At 42.8% G+C, this 6139-nt stretch overlaps 1 pseudogene; it reads left to right on the forward strand.

Moving 5' to 3' along the window:
• The first annotated feature begins 3054 nt into the window (after positions 1–3054).
• On the forward strand, positions 3055–5871 carry LOC139296482 (uncharacterized; annotated as a pseudogene).
• Positions 5872–6139: the final 268 nt, after the last annotated feature.

Raw genomic sequence — 6139 nt, forward strand, 5'->3', positions numbered from 1 at the left:
CTGTCGTCTCGCAGGTTCCTGTGGATCGTGGTCCTGGTACGCCTGGCTGCTGCTGCCATGGGCCCGCTTGACTCGTTTCAATTATTGTTTTAATTATATACTGTGTTAATTATAGTTCTGTTACTACTATTAAAGTTGTTATTGCTATTATTAATCATATTTCACTTATTATCAGTCATATTTCCATTATTATTATAATTATAGTTTCTATGGCTGCTGCTGGTGCTGCTATCTTAAAAGGAAGTTTTTCCTTGCCACTTGCCAAAGTGCTTGCTCATGGTGGGAACTGTTCGGTCTCTGTAATAATTTTATAAAGAGTGCTTATAAGTCGCTCCTGTTTGTTTTCTTATTTTTGTCTTACTTTTCTTCTTTATCAAGGATCGTGTCTGTTGCCCGGACATTGAACTGTCGGCGGTTGGACTCTGGCCGTACTATTTGCCCAGGGAGTTCTCACATGCCATTGTTGTGAATGTTTAAATCCCTCCCTCTGCCAACCCAGCGTCGGCGTGTGACGTCATTCAGACTCAGCACCCGAATGCATTCATTGCTATTTCGGGTGACTTCAACCACGTCACCATGGCTAAGACACTTCCCACCTTCACACAGTATGTGAGCTGTCCCACTAGAGAGGAGAGGACCCTGGACTTGCTGTATGCTAACGTTAAGGATGCATGCAGCTCCTCTCCCCTCCCCCCTCTGGGTAGGTCAGACCACAACCTGGTGCACCTCAACCCCTGTTATGTGCCTCTAGTCAAGAGCCAGCCTGCAACCACGAGGACAGTGAGGAGATGGTCAGAGGAGGCTTATGAGACACTTCAGGGATGTTTTGAGGTGACTGACTGGCAGGCGCTCTGTGAGCCGCATGGAGAGGACATTGATGGGCTCACAGAGTGCATCACGGACTACATCAACTTCTGTGTGGACTCCACTGTCCCAGCAAGGACTGTCCATTGTTATTATTAACAACAAGCCATGGGTGACAAAGTACATCAAGGCCATCCTGAATGCAAAGAAGAGGGCCTTCAGAGCTGGCAACAGGGAGGAGGTGAGAACGATCCAGGGGAAACTGAAGGTGAAGATCAGGGAGGCCAAGGAGAAGTACAGGAGGAAGCTGGAGTGGAATGAGGACCATCACTGGTTTCAGGCCGACCAACAGCAGAGGAGTTGAAGGCAGTGTGGACCGGGCCAACGAACTGAATCTGTCACTTTTCTGCCATGTAAGTTGCGGCCGAAAGGAAAAATGCTACAGCTACCTTGAGTGTCAGGGATTCTGTTTGGTCTCGTAGGTGAAGAAAGCGCCACCTACTGTGTTTCTCACTGTAGGGGTTTCCAAAGACAGCTAATGCAACATTAAGTATTCATCATTGCACAGATTCTCCCTCTACTTTCGTTCTGCATTTTACTCCACATCTATTTATTGAAATGTATTTTCCTTTTCATTTTCAACTGATTGCAATTAGTGATTAACCCCCCCCCCCAAAAAAAAAAAAAACACATCTAAGAGCAGCCTGCAGTGAGCCAGGGAATACGAAATGGAGTTTGGTGACCTATTAAGTCCCTTTCTATGTGTAATGGAAAATGAAAATATTCCAAAATAAAGTGGTGCTTTTAAGTGCTTGTTTCTGTAATAATTAATAAGTTATTTGCTGAGAGCTGGGATTCAAAAGTTGCTCGTCATGTTTGGAGCTTTTGGTCACCAGAGTTGAGACAATTCAAAGTGAGTTCCTAAATCTACATGAACAGGCTGAATGTGCGTTTAGAAAGACATATTCAACTTGAACTGCATGTGATCAATAACATTGCGGAGAGTGTTTTTTTTTTCCAATTACCGCAATTACGCAATTTTCTGCAGACAAAAGGTCAAATCAGACAGACGCTTATCAATTTTGCTAATTCAGAACCACATTAATGAGCCAAAATCAAATAACAATGAAGCATCAGTCTACACAAACTTATAAGTTCCCTGCAACTACAGTGAAAAGGACATTTTTTTCCCCCTAACTTGTCTCTCAGGCAGACGACTGAACATTATTTTACATCAGGGAAGTTTTCAAGTTTCATCCCACGATCCAGAAGCCCCAAGGTGGAAAATGCAAAAACGCATTGGAGAAAAATAGGTCAGTAGTTTTCGGATCAATTCATCTGTATTTTAAAATGGATTTGTGTTACCATGCTAAGCTCAGGGAGCTTTTCCTGTGCGACACTGAACGAACACCATAATATATTTGCCCCACCCTCATATTCCAAAAAACAAAAACGTGATATGAAGTAAATATGATTACAAACGTGATAATGGCATGATCATATAGGGAAGTAAAAGGTCGGTTGGCTGATTTTGGTTAATAGAAATAACGTGAACAAGTAGAACCATTTCAGTGATCCTGTTAACAAAGTATTGGTACAGACGTCTAATACGCTTAACCAATACAAATGATTCAGAGGTCGGTAATATCTTCATCGTGATTAATTATCTCCCATGCAGCTGCAGAACTGTCCACACCCTGCATCATTCAGTGCCATTCGTTTTCCGTGGTCACCACTGGGAGACACATTTACTGGATACCCCTACACTGCGTGCACAATTATTAGGCAAGTGAGTATCTTGACCTTATCGTCATTTTCATTCATATATTTTTGTAAAATGCCTTTCAGAGGGATGCAGCACTTTTAGTGCGTAGCTAAGCTATTGAGGCGTGATCACCGAACAATCAAACGTTTTGTTGCAAATAGTCAACAGGGTCGCAAGAAACGTGTGGAGAAAAAAAAGACGCAAATTAACTGCTAAAGACTTGAGAAGAATTAAACGTGAAGCTACCAGGAACCCATTAACCTCCAGTGCTGCCATATTCCAGAAATGCAACCTACCTGGAGTGTCCAGAAGTACAAGGTGTTCAGTGCTCAGAGACATGGCCCAGGTAAGGAAGGCTAAAACACGACCACCACTGAACAAGACTCATAAGTTGCAACGTCAGGACCGGGCCAAGAGATATCTGAAGACAAATTTTTCAAAGGTTTTATGGACGGATGAAATGAGAATGACTCTTGACGGACGAGATGGATGGGCCCGTGGCCGGATCACTACTGGGCACTGAGCTCCACTTCGAGTCAGACGCCAGCAAGGTGGAGGTGGGGTACTGGTATGGGCTGCTATTATTAAGGATGAGCTAGTTGGACCTTTTCGGGTTGAAGATGGACTTAAAATCAACTCCCAAACCTACTGCCAGTTTTTAGAAGATACTTTCTTCAAGCAGTGGTACAGGGAAAAAGTCAAATCGTTCAAGAAGGCCATGATTTTTATGCAGGACAATGCTCCATCACATGCATCCAAGTACTCCACTGCGTGGCTAGCCAGCAAAGGCCTTAAAGATGACAGAATAATGACATGGCCCCCTTCCTCACCTGACATAAACCCTATTGAGAACTTGTGGGCCCTTCTTAAACGTGAGATTTACAGTGAGGGAAGACAATACACCTCTTTGAACTGCATTTGGGAGGCTGTGGTTGCTGCTGCACAAAAAGTTGATCATCAACAGATCAAGAAACTAACAGACTCCACGGATGGAAGGCTCATGACAGTTATTGAAAAGAATGGTGGCTATACTGGTCACTGAATATTTGTTGAAATGTCAGAAGTGTTTATTTGTAAATTTCAAGTTGTTTATTTGTTATTCTTACTCTAATAAATGAAAATAAACAAGTGAGATTGGAAATTTTTAGTTCTTCATTTAGTTGCATAATAATTCTGCACACTAATAGTTGCCTAATAATTGTGCACACATAGATATTCTCCTGAGAAAGCCAAAACTCACTTTTCCTTTGTTAAATACACTTAAAATAATAGGGGTGAGGTTTATTAACATTTTGGATTGACTGAGAGCACTGTATTTGTTCAAAAATAAAATCAATCCTCAGGAATACAACTTGCCTAATAATTGTGCACGCAGTGTAATTACCCATCCTAAGATCATATGTGGAGACATTTAGGTTTGGTTAGCTATTACCCGTCTTAGCCATGAACCATGCAAAAAAATGCTGTGGAGTGGAACAAATTAGATCATCCCCACGTCAGAATTGTAGTGACATTAACACCAGCAAACATGTAATCAGGCAAGCTAATCTCTACTATGGCAATCAGTACCTAACATTTCTTTTAGAAAATATGTTTACGCACTAATAATTTGCAACAGCAAATACCTTTTTGAGTGAATTTCAGGGGTGGCCGAGATTCTAATTTTTCCTCAACATAATGAGTAAACATTAGCAATGAACGTTTCTGCTAAGTTGTAAAATGTTTGAGACGGCATGACGATGATGATACCTCAGGACAAAATTCAGCCCCTCTTCCCACGCAGAGCGAAACACAGCGAATCGAGAGAAAAACTGTCAGTTTTCAACATGTTTCTTAGACTAATGCACTTCACCAAGCCAGTTCAGATCATAGTTCCTTTAGTAAATTCTATTAATGATTATGATGTTTAGTTTAGACTAGTCTCGCATAGCCAGACCTATCTCCACACTTAGGTCTGGCTCAACCCATCGTTGTTCTGGAATGGGGGGGGGGACTATGTGATTTTACAACTTTTACTGTTAATAAAGACGAACATAACTTGATCCTCGGTGTCCTAGAGTTGAAGCCTACCTATACTTTAGTTCTGGAGGAGCTCACTGGACCGCGAGACTTATCCCAGCAGCCTGCATCTATGAAACCATCATCATATGTGTGATACTTTAATTGTGTAGATGTTATTGTAATTTGATTTGCCCTCAATTAATGCAAAGACAAGGATAATATGTCAGAGCAGCAATGCAATTTCTATAGGCCTACATATCACCTAAGTGGATGAAATGTCCAAAGGACAATGAATGTCTTAAACCGTGTTAAAAAAACATTTTGTCTGTTATTCTTTTTTTCCCAAGAGGGCAAGAGAGCTGTACATTATGTGGTTGTATGGTAAGGATTTTTATGTAACAAGCATACTTTGCTGCAGTTAATTTCTTCACCAAGGGACCACGATTGGGGCCAGGAGATTGAGGTTCTGGTTTTTCTATACAGCTTGGCGAGTTCTGCCTTTGGAATTCCAAGAAGCACCGTGCACAAAATGATCCACAGAGTTAGCAGGGAGATAAAGGCCAAGCTCTCCAATGTAATTTCACTGCCATCTCCACATGAACTTCCCACTGTTGCCCAAGGCTTCAGTCAACTTGCAGTTCTGCTTTTTGCCCATGGTTCTGGCACCATAAATGGATGCCACATACGGATTAAAGTTCCAGGGAACCGGCACCATGCAGACTATATGGACTAAAAGCGTTTCCTGTCTATACAAATACAGGCCATCTGCAATGCAAGAGGCAGATTTCTAGATGTGTTAATGGGCTATCCAGGCTTGGCACACAACGCCAGTCTCATTTTCTACCAGGCCCTATACCCTCTGGCAGGCTAATACCTCCATGAGGATGGTGCTTATCCTTGCCTGGAAATGCCAATTGGCATCCTAACACCCTACAAGCTCCTCTGCAAGGCCCAGGTCCAAGAGAGATGTAATATGCATCACTCGTTCTGTTATTGAACAAGCTTTTGGAATGATGAAAACGTGCTGGCGAGCCACACTATCAAAGGCCCCGGAGATCCATCCAAATTTCGCACCAGACATCATTGCTCGCTGTGCATTCCTACACAATCTTTGCCTGAACTTGATCGATGTTCTGGAGGAGACGGAGGATCTCCCGGCTGATGAAGATCCCCAGAAGAGTCCCCCCATTTATGCAGGTGGACAGGACAGTCTTGGACACCACATAAAGGCCAGAATTGCTGCCTACCTGTCTGCGCCTGGCCAGTTGCCACAGCAGTTGAACTACAATGATAATTTGTGAATGTTCTGCAGGGTCGCTGCTGGCCGTTCGGATGCCCTAAGAACTTTGTTTCAATTTCATAATTTCAATCATAAACACATTGGTTGTGTAGATATGGATAGTATAGCACTGAAAAAGCCCACGCCCACCTGTTGTGTGGGCCTAACCTCGGTCTCACCTTGTCTATAAATTGGACTGAGACCTGACAATCGGCTCCCAAAAACAGCTTTTTCTTCAGCAATTCCAGGAACCAGTGAGGCCCAGAGCTCAGAGGGCTGCGCCTATATTC

This window comes from Enoplosus armatus, chromosome 14 (genome assembly GCF_043641665.1).
Source record: "Enoplosus armatus isolate fEnoArm2 chromosome 14, fEnoArm2.hap1, whole genome shotgun sequence".
Classification (NCBI taxonomy): Eukaryota; Metazoa; Chordata; class Actinopteri; order Centrarchiformes; family Enoplosidae; genus Enoplosus; species Enoplosus armatus.